This window comes from Monodelphis domestica, chromosome 2 (assembly GCF_027887165.1).
Source record: "Monodelphis domestica isolate mMonDom1 chromosome 2, mMonDom1.pri, whole genome shotgun sequence".
Taxonomy (NCBI): domain Eukaryota; kingdom Metazoa; phylum Chordata; class Mammalia; order Didelphimorphia; family Didelphidae; genus Monodelphis; species Monodelphis domestica.
The window spans coordinates 243355488-243373458 of NC_077228.1; the positions used below are offsets into that span (position 1 = coordinate 243355488).

A 17971-nucleotide genomic window follows, 5' to 3' on the forward strand; every position below is an offset into this window, starting at 1 on the left:
AACTCATGGGAGCTAATGAAATCATTTAATCGGAGAGAGAAAGAAAGTCCAGGACAGAGTCTTGATTTATTCACATAGTGAATGAGCTAAGGAATAAAATATGGGTGATATATTGGCAATAGAACATAGGACTTGAAGTCAGAAAGATCTGAGTTCAGATATGACCTTAGTTACTTACTAACTATGGGACTCTGGTCAAGTCACTTAATTTACATATGCTTCAGTTTCCTCTTTTTTAAAAATTAACACCTACCTCCCAGGTGAGTATAAAATAAGATATTTGTAAAGCACTTTGGAAACCATATAATGCTATATTCATGCTATTATTTTATTATTATAATAATAATCAGGTATGAGGAGTACCAAGAAAAAGCAATAAAGAAGAGTCAGAGGAGGAAAGAGAAAACATGCATAATGGAAAAGATGGTCAAATTGTTGCAGTGAGAGGAAAGGAAGAAGATAACATAAGAATATAAATCTAGAACTGGCAGGGGCTTTAGAGGCCATCTAGACCAATTTCTATTTAAAGCTGAGGAAACTGATGTATAAGAAGGTTAAATGACTCCCTCATTACAGGGCAGGGAGGAATGGCATTAGCAGTGAATAAAGGAGAAATATGGAGAGCATAGTCTTTTTGGAGAGATACTTTGGGTTGTAGTGATAGATTATAGTTGTCCCAGATGCAGGTTCTGGTGCTTTTACTGCTTTTAGAGAAATTAGTAGGGCTTAACTGGGCCATTCCTAAAACTTGGGCTGACTACCAACAGTTGATGCTTTTCCTATATGCCTGAAAAATCTACAGAGACTGAGTCAGCAGGCATTTTATATTTCCAGGAGCCAGCAACACTTGGCAAATCCTCCTCTCAAACCATTAGGCATCAACATTCTATCAGTTTTATAAACATATATTTCCCAATATCTTTCCTTTTTTGTGATGAAACAGCAGCACAGGCCTAGATTTGGCATATAGTTTTTATGTAGGAGATACAAAAAGATAACAAATAATAACAAAATTTTTCTGGAAGAACAAAAGGAAAAGAATATAAAAGGGATCAATGAAAAAATGTTAAGGAAGGCAACCCAGCACTACCAGATTTCAAATTTATTACAAAGTGGTAATCATCAAAACAATCTAATATTGGCTAAGAAAAAAAAATTGTGAATTAGTGGAATAGATTAGGGATACAATATATGGTAGAAAATGACCATATGATTTAATATATGATAAACTAAAAAATCCAAGATTTGAGGGCAAAAATTCACTCTGACAAAAACTGTTCGGAAAATGGGAAAGTTATCTGGCATTAGGCATAGACCTACATGTGACACTTATACATATGCCAAGATAAGGTCAAAATGGGACAATATAAGAAACAAATTATGGGATCATGGAAAAATTTACTTGTCAAATTTTTGGATGAGGATATGGATAATTTATGACCAAATAAGAGCTAAAGAGGATCATAGTAGGTAAAATGAATAATTTTAATTATATTAAACATAAAAGGCTTTAAACAAAGTAAATGGAGCTAAAATTAAAAGGAAAGCAAGAAACTTATGGGGAAATTTACAACATATTTCTCTGATACAGGCCTCAATTCTCAAATATATAGGGAACTGAGCCAAATTCATAAAAATAGAAACTACTCTTCAGTTGGTAAATGTTCAAGAGAGGTGAGCAGAGAGTTTTCAAAAGAAATCAAAGCTATCAATAATCATATGAAAAATGCTTTAAATTACCATTAATTAGAACAATGCAAATTTAAATGGTCCTGAGATATTACCTCACTCTCAAAAATGGCAAATATTGGAGGGAGGGATGTGGAAAAATTCTGAAACTAATGTATTATTGTTGGTGGAGTTGTGAACTGGTCCAATCATTCTGGAGAACAATGAACTATTCTCTAAAGGCTTTACCACTACTAAGTCTGTATCCAAAAGAGATCAAAGAAAAATGAATAGGATCTATATATACAAAAATAATTGTAGTTGCTCTTTTTTCAAAGTTGAAGTTATGCCCATGAATGGCTGAACAAGTTGTGGTATGTTTTTGTAATGGAATATCATTGTGATATGACAAATGAGGAACAGGATGATTTCAAAAAAGCTGGGAAGACTTTTATAAACTGATATAAATTGAAATGAGCAGAAGCAGAGAATGTTGTACACAGTAGCAGCATTATTGTAACAATGATCAACTGTCATAAGCTACCCTGATCCAAGAGAATTCCAAAGGACTCATGATGAAAAGTGTTATCCTACACGAGAGAGAGAGGAGAGAGAAAGAAAGAGAGAGAGAGAGAGAGAGAGAGAGATGTATTATTATTTAAAAAAAAAAACCTTTCCTTTCATCTTAGAATCAATACTGTGTATTGGTTCCAAGGTAGAAGAACAGTAAGGCTAGGTTAAATGACTTGCCCATGGTCACACAGTCAGGAAGTATATGAGAAAACATTTGAACCCAGAAACTCTCATCTTTAAGTCTGGCTCTCAATTCATTGGGACACTCAGATCCCTCCCCCCCCCCAATATCCCCACTCCCATGTATGCTTGAGTACTGATTAAAGCTTATTATTTTTTACTTTCATTATTGTTCTTGCTTCCCCTTATTTTGGCAACAGGGCTAACATGGAAATGTGCTTTATATGACTTCACATGTATAAGGGGTATGATATTGCATGCCTTCTTAATGGGTAGGTGAGGATCTAGGGGGAGAGAGAGAACATGAAACTTGAAATAAAAAAAGAATGTTACAAAAACTAAAATAAACACTTTTAAAGTAGAAAAAAAGAGAGAAAGGAGCTGACATAGTCAGACCTGTGTTTTAGGGAGGTTACTATGACAGCTAAATGGAGGATCCTCTGAGATGGGGAAAGGCTTAGAACAGAGACCATCCAGCAAGCTATTGCAATAGTCCAAATGTGAGCTAGTGAGGATCTGTCTGTACCAGAGTTCTAGTAGTATTGGAGGAGAGGAGAATGAGAGAGATATTATGAAGATAATATCAACAAGCCTTAGCAACAGATTGAATAAGGAGGGTAAAAAAGAATGAGGAGGCTAGAGTGACACCTAGGTTATAAGCCTAGGTGACTAGGAGAATGGTAATACTCTCAACAATAGTGAGAAAGTTTGGAAGGGTAAAAATATAATGAGTTCAGTTTTAAACATATTATATAAATATATATAGACATTCACTTCAAGATATCTAGTTGACAATTGAAAATGCAAGACTGGTTATCAGCAGAAAGGTTAGGACTAGATAAGAACAGCTGAGAATCTTATTGAGAATATTAACATCTTTGAGCATGCTCAGTTTGCCTAATTTGGAGTGTCCCTATCCAAGTGGGTGGTATAGCCTCCTTTGATTGCCTTCCTGTTTTTAAAATGGGTGAGATCAAGTTGTCTCTCTTATGTCATTTTTTGACTACTATGCCTAGCATAGATAAAACAGAATCAATGATTGGGAGAAAAGTTTTGCTTTGCTTTTCTCTTTTACCTTAGTTCCAAGAAATAGGCCTAAAGGTGTTTATTTCTGCTTTGTATTATTTGTCCTGTTTTAGGTGTTGGAGGTGGTTTCCAGGAAACTGAGAGACATGGAGACCACAAAGCCAGGATTGTAGGCAGAGCATATCTTCCCACCACAGAACCTCTGAGAAGCCAGGATGCTTTGGGGCTTTAGTTTAAGAGTGATTTTGGACTTGGAACTGCTCCATAAGAACTGAGCTAAGCTATGAACCTAAACCTCTTCCCCTGCTCAGAGACTAAGATAGTGCAGTCCCCCTCCTTGTTTATTTGAGATTATCTTTTGAAGTATATATTCCTCTTTCTAAAAACCCTATCATATTATGTGAGCACAGAGAATCCATCTGAACTAATGAGATCACAAAGTGAAATAGTATGAGAAGAACCATATGGAATAAGCTTGGGTTTGTTTGTAGGTAGCAGAAAAGCAATAAATAGATGATAAGGGATTGAAGATAAGTGAGGGAATAGGATTTATAGAGGGAGCAATCTGCTGGAGAAGACAGATTTCACAAGCCAGTGTTATGGTCTCTGACAAAGCATAGAGGAAGTAGTGAGAGAGGGACTGATAAGTGTGTGTTTTAAGGATTAGCCCTCCCTGCTGTTAATTTATCAGCCTATTATTGTCTTTCCCCCCCATCAGCTTCCATTTTCCATCAGCTGCTCTTTCTGGTTTTGATTCCAAAAACATCATGTCTCTTCCAGTATAAGGTCATCATCTGACATTTCATCATCTGGGAATAAAAAACTTCTTCCTAAACTTTCCTTTTATAAAGGGCTTAGACTTTTCCAGTTTACCTCTTTTAGCATTAACTGCTACTCATCTTAACTCTTTTCGTTTTCTTTTGTGTATTGTCTTCCCCAACCCTTTGAAGGCAGGAGCTGTCTTTCTTTTCTTATTTGTATCTCGAAGATTTAGCACAATGCCTGGCAAGTTGTAGGGACTTAACAAATGGGCAAGTATTTTGTAATTGTATTGATATGCCTGGGTTTATATTGGTACATTAGATACACAAGAATTTTATGTTATCTACAGTTAGTTTAAATGGAATTTCTTTTTCTATCTCTTAATTGATGGGCTTTGTTGGTAATGTAAATAAATTATGTGGACTTATTTTATATCTTGTAACTTTGCTAGTGGATAGAATGCTAGAGTTAGGAAATACTCCTCTTCCTAAGTTAAAATCTGGCCTCAGGTACTTGCTTAGTTGTATAATCTGGGACAAGTCATTTAACATTATTTGCCTCAGTTTCCTCAAATGCAAAAGAAGCTGGAGAAGGAAATGGTAAACCACTCCATCATCTTTGCCAAGAAAACCCCAAATGGGGTCACTGAACCGACTAACAACAATAAATGTTTATTGATTGCTTTTGGTGTCAGCTTGTAAAGACAGATAGCTGCATTTAATTTAGTTCTATTCATAATTCTTCCTCAGAAGAGATCTTTTTAGAGTTCTCAGAGGTTGGAGATAAAAGTTTTCTATTTTGTTGGTAACATGGTCTGGAAATCCTAGTGTAAGAACTATTTTCTACATTTTATAGCCAAGGTAACTGAGGCTTAGAGAGGTACCTGAGATCATACTGTTTGGAAAGTGGCAGTTAAGAGTTGCTTTGAGGCATCATCATCAACTTTGGAGACCAATAATTGTTCCACTATCCCATCCTATTTTCGAAAGAACTTTCTATAAATTAAAAAAATGCAGAACTTGGTATCACAAACCCTGTATTCAAATTCTGGTGAGCCAACACTTACTCAATATGTGACCATGAGCAAGCAACTTCAAAATTGTATGAGCCTCAGTTTCCACATCTCTGAAATGGAGATAATAATTGAGCAACTAATAATACAAGTATAGCCCAGTGGAACTGCTTGCCAGTAAGAGGGGAGGGAGAAAACATTAATCATGTAACCATGGTAAAATATTCTAAATCAATCAATAAATTATTTAAAAAGACAAAAAAACCCTAATAAATTGCTCAAACTTACCTCAAGGGGTTGTGAGGAAAGCATTTTCTAAACATTAAAATGCATTGTAATTATATTAGGGAGGAAAAATTATAACCATAAGAAAAAATCAACAACCCCCAGACAAGACCCTAGATAGACAGATAGATAATGATAGACGTCTGAGCAGAGGGAAGTATCAAGAATTGCAGTTATTCAACTACATTTGTCTCCTCAACTTGTTAGAGTCATATTCTTTCATCTGTTTTTCACATTCTACTTACATATTTATCCCTACATCTAGCTTTGTTTCTTTTGCATTTTTCTATAGCTCTGCACAGAGTGCTCCTAAAGTGGTATCCAATAACTCTATAAAATTAAATAACCATGAAAAAGAAATGGAGACAAAACAGATTCCCATCAACTGGAAAATGGCTAAACAAATTGGAGCACATAAATGTTATGGAATGTTTCTACATTATAAGAAGTATATGGAGAAGCACAGGAAAACATAGTAACTGATACAAGATGAAATAAATAGAATTGTGATTTTTTTTTACTAATGAAAAGATTAATGTAAATGGATAGAAAAAGAAAAATCTAAAACCAAACACTATAGGAGCAGCTAGGTGGCATAGTGGATGGAGCTCTGGGTCTGGACTTAGTATGACCCGAGTTCAAATCCAGCCTGACACTAGTTGTGTACCCTGGCCTGGGCAAGTCTCTTAACCCTATCTACCTCAGTTTCCTTATCTGTAAAATGACAAACCACTCCAGTATCTTTGCCAAAAAAACCATAAGTGGGGTCACTAAGACAACTGAAATGACTGAACAACAAACAAGAACACTACATAAAATAGCTGAACTTGGTTCTAAAGAGCAGATGAGAAAAATATTATTTCTCTTTGAAGGAGTATGTATACTATACTGTCAAACCTGGTTTATACATGGGTTAGTTTTTCTGATCTGCTTTCCTTTTCCTCCCTCCACCCCCCAAACCCTTACCTTCTATCTTTGAATAATACTAAATATTATTTCCAAGGCAGAAGAGCAGTAAGGCAATTGGGGTTATATAATTTATCCAGGATTACACAACTAGTTAGTATCTTAAGGCCAGACTTGAACTCAGAACTTTTAGTCCCAGGCCTGGCTCTCTATCCACGGAGCAACATAGTTGCCCCTCCGGTCTTTTTTATTGTCTGCTCCAAGGAATAATTCTTTAGGCAAAGGAGTGATATATTCAGAAATAAAGGGGATATTAAAAGCAAAAAATATAAATTAAAATATAGATTGAAAGTTGGTTGGGTTTTTGGGTCTAGGGTCAGCTAAAGGAAATCTCCTTGAAGCAGGAACTGTTTTGTCCTTGCATTCATAGAACCTACCTTATATTTAAGAACTATTTGTTCAGTTGATGTAGCTGGTTAATGGTAGAGCTGGGACTAGAGCCCATATTTCCTGAGTAATGTTCTCTCTAGGATCCCACCCTGCTGACTTAAAAGATAATTAAATTTGAGAGCCATCCAGGAAATCAATATTTACCATATTGATAGAAAGAGGTTAGCCCCCTTTCTTTTGAAATTTGGTTGAGAGAAGAGTAGATAGGAGATAAAATAGTTAAGTAACCCAAAAATATCAATAGTTTTTGAAGAAAGTGAAAATAGTACATGAAGCCTCTCCAAATCTCCTTCGTTGCTTGTGCATGTTTCTCTCCCACCTCCTACTTCATTACTTTGTATTTATGTTGTTTGGGAGAAAGAGCTGGCCTTGAAGTAAGACCTTAGTACATGTACCACCTCTGTCACTTATTGCTTATGTGACCTTGGGCAAATAGTTAATTTCTCAATGATCTAGGCATTTTTTGAAGAATGGAAATTGCCAACACAGAGCTGGCCTTCCCTGATAGATTAGTCTCTTTATAAAGCTTTTCCTACTAATGAAATTACAGCCTAGTCCCTGCCTTCATATTTTGTATGTAGTTTCACATATTCAAATTTGTTTTGTAAACACATATGTTTCTTTCCATATAGAATGAAATCTCCTTGAATGACTTTCAAGAATAATCTTATTTCCTTAGCTTTGAATTCTTAGTATGGTGTTTGAAATGAGTTAGGTGAGTTTAATAAATACTTGTTAATTGATTAAACCATAATAAAAACAGCTCCAAATGATCGAGAGCAATGCTTTTCAAAACAGTGGTGCTTTCCTCACTCAGCAAATTGACAAAGATGATTAAAAAAATAGAAATGATCAAATTGTTATGTAACAATAATAAAAACAAACCATATATATATATATATATATATATATATATATATATATATATCACCTACTATGTACTAGACAGTGTACTAAGTGCTTTAGGAACACCTCATTTGAGTCTCAGAACAATGCTGCAAGATAAGCATTATTATTATCCCTATTTCATAATTGAGGAAATGAGGCAAATAGAAGTTAAATAACTTTCCCAGAGTGACATAGCTAGTAAGTGTCTAAGGCTGTATTTGAACTCAGGCCTTCCTAATCCCAGCTCCAGTGTTCTATCCACTGTGCCATCTCACTGCCCCTTGTAATAGAATATTATTGCATTTAAATTTCAGGTTTCAACAAATATGAAGAATTCAGGAAAATATGGAAAGAAAGTGAAAAATGGAATGAAGACAACAATAGACAATAACTAAAATAATGAAAAGAACACCAAAATGGAATCAAATATTATATGATTGTAATGATCAATTCTGACCCACTGAAAAAGAAATGGTGATCTCTTCTGGATGAAATGGAAGAATTAGGGTGTAGAATGTCAGATGCATTTCTATGTAAGTCAGTTTGGCTTAGCTCAAAGGGTGTGTGTGTGTGTGAAATAGTTGACTATCATTTATAAAGTGCCTACTATGTGCTAGAGAGAGCCAGTTCTTACTGTCAAGGAGACTGAGATGGGCTTTTGCTTTCTTTGTATCCCTAGTGCTTGGTTCAGTGCCTGGCACATAGTAAACATACAGGCATACACACATATACACAAGTAACATACTTATATCATGCCATTATGTCCATTTATACATGTACATCTATATATACATATATACAATTACATGTAAATCTGAAACTGACATATAAAAATAAGAATAAGATAAAATGGAGAGAGCAGTAGAATTATATTCAAATATCTGTATCTAACCTCTGCTGTCTCTTAGCAATTTTTTCTAAGATCATGGTTCCTTTTAACTAGTGATATATCTAGTTCAATGAAGTTACTTGGATTCTTGAACTAGTTTAACATTTTTCCCTTTCTCAATATTTCTTTGTATTTAAAAAATATGCATATAGAGCAAATTGCTTTAAGATAGAGATTGGGTATAGTTCGTTCTGCTGTAATTTGACATATGTTCCCCATAAAAAATACTGCATTATAAAAATTGTGCAATAGAAACCACAGAACTTATGGGGAAAATGGGGTACAACTCTAAAAAAACATTATCAGTGATACATTAAAAAAATAGGAAGCTAATAAAAAACAGTAGCATAGTTTTATATATTTTAGGTGGTAAAGTAATACAACCTTTAGCTGCTGTAGTCTTGTGTCCAAGGGTTTACAAGCAACTCTTGGCCTTGGAGCTGGTGTTGGTGGCTGGAAGAATGGGAAACAATGCAATTCAGTCCTTTAGCCCATCACTATTAGTGCACCAGAAGCTGTATAATAAATATCACTTACTTGACAAAGACCTGAAGTTTGCTTGTGGAAGTGAGCTTTGGGCTACAGCTTGTGTTTATTGTGAAGTGGTAAGGTTTTCTGAGTTCTCTGGCTATTTCTCAAGGAAGCCAACTTCTCTTAGAAGCCAACTCAAAATGAGTTATACTCAAAATGTTCCTTAATGTTCTCATTGGAACAAATTCAAGTCTTTGACAAAAGCAATATAGCAAAATTGTTGATACTTGAAGGCATGTAATGGGGCTACCTTGACACATGATTTTAATCCATTCCATGGCCAAGCTCATAACTCAATTTGCTCAGGTGTCAAATCAAATTTCCCCATTTCAATTAATGTAAATGCAAATTTGCTCTGGTCCCCCCAAAACACACAAATTTCTTGTTTTACATACTTTTAAATATGAAAATGTACTTTATGAATAACAAATAAATATATTTACAGATAACAAGAAAAAGAATGTAAAGAAATAAATTTGCTTATGAAATGTTATTTACCTTCAAAGTCAGGCAACTATGATGGTGGAGAAGGTTTTTATTTCATGTGCTATCATTAAACATAACATTCTATGCACTTAACACTACATTTAAATGCAAAATTAACTTTAGACATATGTAACTTTATTGCTAAGTGTAATTGCTATTTGTTTACATAATTATCATAATTGTCTTCATTGAATTTTGGCTGTTTTGCCACACATTCCTCAATTTCACTTAAAGGCCGATTCAACAAAAACCTTTCCACTGAAATTTGTTTCTTCTTCCCTTTCAGAATGCTACGATAACATGTGAAAAAAACATCCTCACACAGTTCCAACGCAGGACCTGTTGCAACTTTTTCTGGGTATGTCTTTTCAATAAATTGTTTAAATTTTTCCTATATCCTCAACATTTCCTTAATCTCACTTGTACTAATTACCTTATCTACCTCAGACTCCTCCCCACTAAAGACCATTTGCTGCTGCTGTAACTCCTTCAATTCCTCCATCATCAGGACCCATGGATAAAAGTTAAGAAATTTGCCCCAAAACCAGATAATAAAGACAAAAATAAAGAAGAAAGCAAAGCAATTCAATACAGATGCTCGCCTGGCCAGATGAGCACTAAACTAAAGGAGACAGCCTTGTGTAACTTGTGAAACCAAACGTTTGGCAGGCTATCTAATGGAGGGTGGTGGAAGTTCATGATTCAAATATCTGCTTGTGACTTAAAGCAAAATGTCCCAATCTTGACTGCTCATATCTCAAATTGCTAGTGACTTAAGGTGTTCATGTATCAAGGCACCACTGTATGTCTACATATGTGTGTATGTATCTATATATGTGTGTGTATGTGTACTTGCCAGATTATAAGCTTCTTGAGAGCAAAGATTATAGCATATTCATGTCTGAATCCCCAAATGATGCTTACCATAGTGGAAGCACATACTAAATATTTCTGAAATAATGAATAGATAAAAGAATAAAATAATTTGAAAATGTGTTGAAATCAATCAATGAATCAGTCATCAACCATTTGTCAAGTGATTACTATGTGCTTGATATGATGTCAAGCATTGGGGATACAAAATAAGACCAAAAAAGAGTCTCTGTCCTCAAGAAGCTTAAATTTCTAATGGGGGCAATAACTTGTAAATAAGTAGAATCATATAAAATACATATTGAGTGGAAGGAAGGAATCCTCATGTGGGAAGTTCAAATGACTGAAGGTTGGAGATTATAAACTAGTGGGGTGAAAATAAGGCATACTCCAGAAAATTTTACAAAGCACACAACCTTTTTTTTTTAAATAATATCTTCAATTTGCTTTTACCAATTGAAGGAATTAGTACAAAAGTAGGAATTTATACAAGTAAAGATGAAAAATGGCAAAATGAAATAAAAACAAAAGATAAAAAAGAGAGGAATAAAGATTGGTGGAGGTCAAGATTAAAGAAAGCTTTACTGAGAGAAAGTTGAGTGGTAGATGGTCAGCATCTGAACTGAACCTAGAAGGAAGAGGAGGATTTCAACAAGAATAAATATAGTCTCTACATTCCTGCTAGATATGGGAATAATATTCACAAAATTCCATGGGTTCTTCTATAATGTTGACATTAAGTGGGGGATATCAAAAGTTATACTGAGTAGTTCCTTTACTTTCAAGTTTCAGGTTTCAGACTTAAGTATTTTTGGTCCAAAGGAAGGAGAACCAGGACCACAGAGGTTTGGCATCACTAACTTATTCTATTAGCTTCTCCTCATAGAGAAATATATTCTGATCTTGAGCAGATTCCTGGTCTAAAGAGAAAAGTGACAAGAGGCAGTTGAGAAAGAAATGCTCATTTATTCTCTGCTTTTTTTCCAGTCAGTTGCACATATTGCCAGATCCTTTAGTTTAGTTTTATTTGACTTGATCAGAAGAGAAAGCATGTCCTGATTAATTATGTAATGTTCCTAAAGCAGCTTGAGTAGCATCACAGATTCAGAATTGGAAGGGACTTTAAAGATTATCGACTCTAATCTTGTTTTACAGGTGAAGAAACTGTGGCCCAAGAAGCAATTTGGACAAATGGGTAGGATTCTAGTTGGCAAAAGTCTTTATAAATAATTCTTCCTATCCAATAGTCTTTTCTCCTACTTTAATCATCACTGCCCCAAATATTTTTCTTTCCCAATTACTTTGTAATTATTTTCAACATACATTTTCCAAAATTATAAGATCCAAATTGTTTCTGTCCTTTCCTTCCTTCTTTGCTCTCAGAGACCTTCCATATACATATTTATCAGAGGTTTGATTAGACTCTGATACCTCAAGTTCATACCACAAAGGCCATTTTGAAGTGTGAGCACTTTAAAGGTATGTCACCTGTGGTGCTTTGAATTAGAATTATCCGGACCTCTTCCTCTCCTTTCTCCCATACACTAACCTCAACCCTTTACAGCTAGACCTCTGATTTCTAACAGGGCTATTCTGGGAGTTACAAGAATTGAAAGTAGATCATTTTTTCCAAGCAGAAGAGAGATAGGGAAGGTATTTGTTCCCAGGAAAGGAGGCCAGGCTAGAGGAAAATAGAAAAGAAGGGACAGAGAGTGAATGCAAGAAATGAAAAAGAGAAAAAAAATAGCATGGAAATAAGTTAAGTTTCAGAAAGAGTTCTGGGTTACCTTTTTTTAACATTTTAAAGAAGTGGCCAATTACCTATTATCCCTGCCCTATTCCCTATTTACACTTTCCTAGTCCCTTTTCCCACCAGATTTAACTAAGTAATCTCTTTCCCAAAGAAATACCTATTTTTCCTATCTCACACTCAGTTCTTCCCATGTACCAAAGAGAAAGCTAAGTGGCAGGTCATTCTTTACATAAGAGAAGCAGAACTTGAACAGATAAAATGTAGAGTTTAGCCCTATTTCAGTATGTTTCTGTATCCCCATAGAAGTCTATCTTTTGCTCATTGTCAATAAGAAGAACATTTCAAGGAAAAAGTTTCTGGAAATCAGTTTCCAACCTGAAAAAAATCTAGTATTGCTCTCTTTCCTAAAACTATACACCTTTGTTGCCCAGCCTGCTGCCCAGGAGTATAATGGGGAAAGTTTTGCAATCTGGAACAATACCTAGCTTTGCAAAATACAATAATATTTTATTTTCCCATGTATACAATACTTGAACTCCATCTATCCGGCCTGGCTTCTTTCTTTGTGCCTCTTGGTGTGTGATAGTTTCTTATTTTTCTCAAGCAGAATGTGAAATGCATATCTCTGTACCTTGTCTGTCATACCTCCTAGAGTGGCTTCTTGAACAGAAGGGAATTGGGAGGTTCAACTGAAAAATTGATCAAAGCTCTAAGATGTCCACAGAAATCTAGTGCCAGGGTCAGACCCATAAGAGAATACCTGGGGTCTGATTACCTACTTTTTCACCAACCAGAATTCCTTTTGACCCATCCATTCCCATCGTCATTCCCCTCTGACATTATACTCCTACCTCCTCCAGGAATTAGAAGGATGTCTCTGAAACCACACTGGATGCTGGATTATTGTGGGCACCCACTGCTGCTGATGGAACATTCCTCTTCACATGCATCTCTCCTTCTCCCTGGTACATGATTAGAGCAGGGAGCTGGCTGGTTGATCTCACTCTCTGCTAGAGATTCCACTGGGGCACCTTTTCTGGTTGGCAGCTGGCAGGCTGTTAGCAGCCACTCCTAATGGTGCAGGTCCTTCAATTTGTGCAGCTCCCTATACTCCCTCTGCATACCTCTCCTGCCTCTGGGGGACAGCTTGGGGCAAATGTGCTGCCAGCTTCAGGGAACAGAGCATTTTCAGCCAAAGGAAAGTTAGAATCCTTCTATATCTCCAGGGAAATAGGAAGGATGAGAGGGAAATAGAGGAGCCACTCCTTTTTACTGCACTCAAAACCCAGGAGACAAGAAAAACAGGAAACTTACTTTTCTCTTGGGGATCTTCTGATAATACTCTCAATCCAAAGAAGCCTCACAAGGAGTCAGTGTGTAGATACTCCTGGCCACTTACTGAGCAGGCTCCAACAAAGATGAGCTCACCAGGATATTGTCTAATGGATTAACCCTTTGCTAACTTTTCTCTAGGGTGGTGGGACAAACCTACTTAAGAATCTCGGACCAATTTCCCCACTGCTGTCTAGAGCTCCTAAAATATGAATGAAGCGTCTCTATAAAATTTGTATCTAAGATTTGGTGGGGCAGCATATTAGTCTCAAACCTAGGCAGGCCTGATTTTTCAAACACAACTCTAGAAGCATAACTTCAGGGTGCTAGAGTGTTGCTGGCTTGGGGATATTTGTGCTTAGGGAAGATGTAGAATGTGCTGAGCTGCTGAGGGACGGGCAGAAAAGAGAATATGGTCTGTATATAGGACAGCAAATGGTATGGGGGCTTTAAGAGGGGTGAGAGGAGTAAGCAACAGGCCAGAGTAACAAGGAATTAAATTCAAGTGATGAGAGAATCACAGATATCCAGGTATCTGAGGGGTTCTAAGGAATTGGTTTGCTTCTGCCTTAAACTTGGTAATCAAGAAGTTCTAAGAATTAGGAAGTAGGATAAGGGAAGAAAGAGATATTTACAAATTATCTTTTTTTAAATTACCATTGACTGTCTAGAGGACAGATTGGGGAGAGTATCTACCTTATTAAGAAGTGTTCCTGGGAGCTGTGGTTGCTAAGAAGGCAGGATATTCATCTTGACTGGAGTGTTTGAACATTTATCTTCCTAGAGTTTGGGATTTTTTGTGTGTCATAGACCTATTTGGTATATTATGATATGTGATATATATATTATGTTTCATATGATGTATGATGTAGTGAAGTGACATAGTTGATATACCCCTTCTCAGAAAAATAGGAGTATTTTTAGTCACATTTAAAGGAAGTACTAAATTTTACTAAGAGTCTAGTGAAAATATAGATATAATTTTTTCCCCAATCCAAGTTCACAGGCATAGTGAAATCTATCCTTGGACATTTAGGGATCCTCTTTGTGTATAAGATATTACTACCCCAAATAGAGAAGAAAGTATGTGCCCTGGTAGGTGGAAAAAGGAGTTAATCTCCTTTTAGAGTTTAGCACAGTGTCTGACATAAAGTAAGCACTTGATAAATGTTTCCAATTGAAAATAGCAACCTAGAATCCATATCCACAAGACTGGAAGGTTCAGTAAAGACTAGGGAATAAGAACTCTGGCAGCAGATGGGTGTGGCTATTAATCTGTCTCCCCCAGACTGGGAAGAAATGGAAATGGGGGGAGGAAGGAGAGTGAAAAAGAAGGGAAGGGGAGGGATAAAGGAAGCTAAAAGCTAAGGGAAAGGAGAGAGGAGCCCTCCTAATATATTTGCCTAATCACCATCAATTGTTTGAAAGATAATTTTTCTGACCAAGTTGGGTTCCAATATCTATGAGAAAGACCAATAGAGATTTTAATGAGTTTTTAGAATTTAATCCTTTTCAGAGAAGACCCTCCCTATCCCCACACTTTTCAGAGGTGGATTGCTCTATATCAGACTTATGACAACAACCAAACTCAGAAAAAAATGTGAGAAATTTCTTTCTCTAGGCAGAGGGATGATAAGTGAGAAGAGGGTATTGGCTCTGGGATTAAGGCTGCAGGGGAGCTCTGTTCCTTACTCAATGTCCTGGAAAGCCATGTAAAATAATTACTCAAATCAGACTGGAGTAGGAATGGAATGTAGCAGCCCCAGGAGGAAGAGTTCCCTCCAGCCTTCTCTGCAGCTGCTACCATAGTTAGTGCTTGCCTGCCGACACTCCCTTCAAGGGCACCTTTCTCATATGACCCCAGAGCTTTCACATATGCTTTTTCCCAGGCCCAATCCTCCTTTGGAGGTCACCCAGGGACCCTTTGGCTAAGGTATTTTAATTTGGCAGATTTCCTCTGGAGGATGTCAGGGATCCACCCTACTCCTGTAGATATTTATTTGCCTTTTTATGAAAAATTGCTGTTTGCAGAGTGTTATGGAGGTTATGGAGTGTTAAGCAGAGGAGAAAAAAGCGGAGGGAAGAAGATAAGTTAGACTCTATCCTGCCCTAAATTCTTTTTTTGTTATTCGAGTCTGTTCACTAATGTGCTTGTCCTTTTCCCCAGGCCTCTCTGGTTTGGTCAGAAGCATTGGGTATATAATACATCTCACAAGATTGCGGGATATGCTCATAGATACTGGAACCCAATAAGTGAATGAAAGACTAGGGCAGTCAGGGCCAGAGGGAGCAGATGGAGAGAATGGTAAGGGGCATTTGCAGAACGGGCACATGGAACTCCACCCTAAGGAGAGGTTTTGGTTACTTTTGGGACCTGACTGCCATCTAGTGGATGCCTCACATAGTGAGGCTAACTTTTTAAGATGGCTTTAAGCTTGATGCCTAAAAATATGCTCAGTAAAATGATATTGATTATTGATATTAACAAATTTATAAAGAACTTTGAGATTAGCAAAGCATTTTCTTAACAACAATATTTTAAGATAGTAGTGTAATTCCCTTGCCCTCATTTTACAGATGAAAAAACTAAAGAGTAGAGTTTGGGCATATAGAGTCTATGGGCATACAGCTAGTAAGTATGAATCTTGGGATTCATATCTGGGTCTCCTGTTTCCAGACCAACTATTCCATAATGCCTTTCATGCCACAATATACCTATTATGCTGTTACTTTACCACTACTATAGTTGTTGTTCAATTGTTTCAGTCATTTGGGGTTTTCTTGTTAATGATGTTAGAATGATTTGCCATTTTCTTCTCTAAATTGTTTTATAGATAAGGTTCTGAAGTGACCAGGATTAAGTGACTTGCCCAAGGTCACACAGCTCCAAAGTGTCTGAAGCCAGATTTGGATTCAGGAAGATAAGTCTTCCTAACTCTATGCTTATGTTTTTATCCACTGTACCACCTAGCTGCCTTATAGTGCTCAATGATATTTTGAAGCAGGTAGGGGTCTAGACAGAATGAGAGGAGGAAGGAAAAAGTGAGAAGATCTATGGTTCAAACAGAGAGGAGGTAAAAAAGTAGAAGATGGGAAATTATAGTTAGGGTAAGGATGAGAAAAGAGCCAGAGTAGTAGGAGACCCTGAGAAGGAGAGAAGGCAATTTCCAGGCAGAGGAATAAGTGTGAGCCAGGTAATAAAAGCAGGAATAAGCAATAACCTACTTTCCCTGGTATAGAGAGTTCATTTTTAGGAATTAGTCAAACAATAAACATTTATTGTATTTGCTTAAGGAGTACTTGTTGTTGAGGTAAGGGGTCCTTAGTGGTTCAGAGCCTGGAAACTTATAAAGCATAGTATGATGTGGAAGTTGGGTTCACTATGAGGTTCAGTGATAGAATACGGGATTTGGATGTTGACTTATCTTTTTGCTTATAGTTGTGTCCCTAGCACTTAACATAATGAAGTGGGACACTACACAAATGAGTTCAAACACCTAAAATATTGATTATTGGAACCATAATTTATTAATAAAAGAGAGAAATAAAGAAACTATCAGCCGGGACAGAATTCCCTAATGGAATACTGCACAGGTTCGGCATTAGGGAACAGGTTATATAGTTACAGATACAAGTTACACATACAGGTTCTTATCTGACAATAAACAGATCTTAATGCAGGAATTTTATGTTGGAGACAAGAAGTCCATCCCGGGGGGTTGTGCAGTTCCCTGACTCTTTGATATTCCTGAAATTTCTCCTTGTCTCCTGCCAGATTGTTATCTACATAAACAGTTTGATCTCCTGGCTGAAGGGAAGCCAGGTCTGTCCCCTAAAAATGGGACAGGGGTAATTTTTCCATCTTTGGTCTTTTTGGGGCTACTTCAACAATACCTGGAAAATAGTGATTAATAAATGATTATTGACTAACTTACTGACCTTGGGCAATTCTTTTAGCTTCTTTTTTTTTCTCATTTGTATGAGTAGGATAAAAAAAATATCTATGTCTAGAGTTGCATTAAGGATGGAATGAGTAATGCATATAAAGTACTTTGCTAACTTTAAAAAACTATATGAATTATGCTGTTAACCTTTAAAAAACAGTACTATTAAATAGTTAGAAAAACCAAGTCTTTAATCAGGAGAGGGATAGTGTTCAATATTTAGGCCTCTACATAGAGTCAAGTGTCCCAAACCACACAGAGCCAAAGGCCTGGCACTCTGACCACAGTATCCCTAGAAGTATCACCATGCTAGATAATAGCTCTGAAGAACAATAGAATTTGGGGAACTTATATACCTTTTGGGGAACTGAGGACATGGGAGCATGATTGATTAACATCACCAGGGCTACCAG

General features: G+C 36.5%; 1 long non-coding RNA gene across 1 annotated transcript in view; it reads left to right on the forward strand.

The window, feature by feature from the left end:
• The window catches only part of LOC130457274 (uncharacterized), a 53013-nt gene extending 42997 nt beyond the window's left edge, over nucleotides 1–10016 (forward strand). The window contains exons 2-3 of the long non-coding RNA XR_008916462.1: nucleotides 8065–8283; nucleotides 9943–10016. This is a non-coding gene — a long non-coding RNA (uncharacterized LOC130457274). The remainder of the gene's footprint in view (nucleotides 1–8064; nucleotides 8284–9942) is intronic.
• Nucleotides 10017–17971: the final 7955 nt, after the last annotated feature.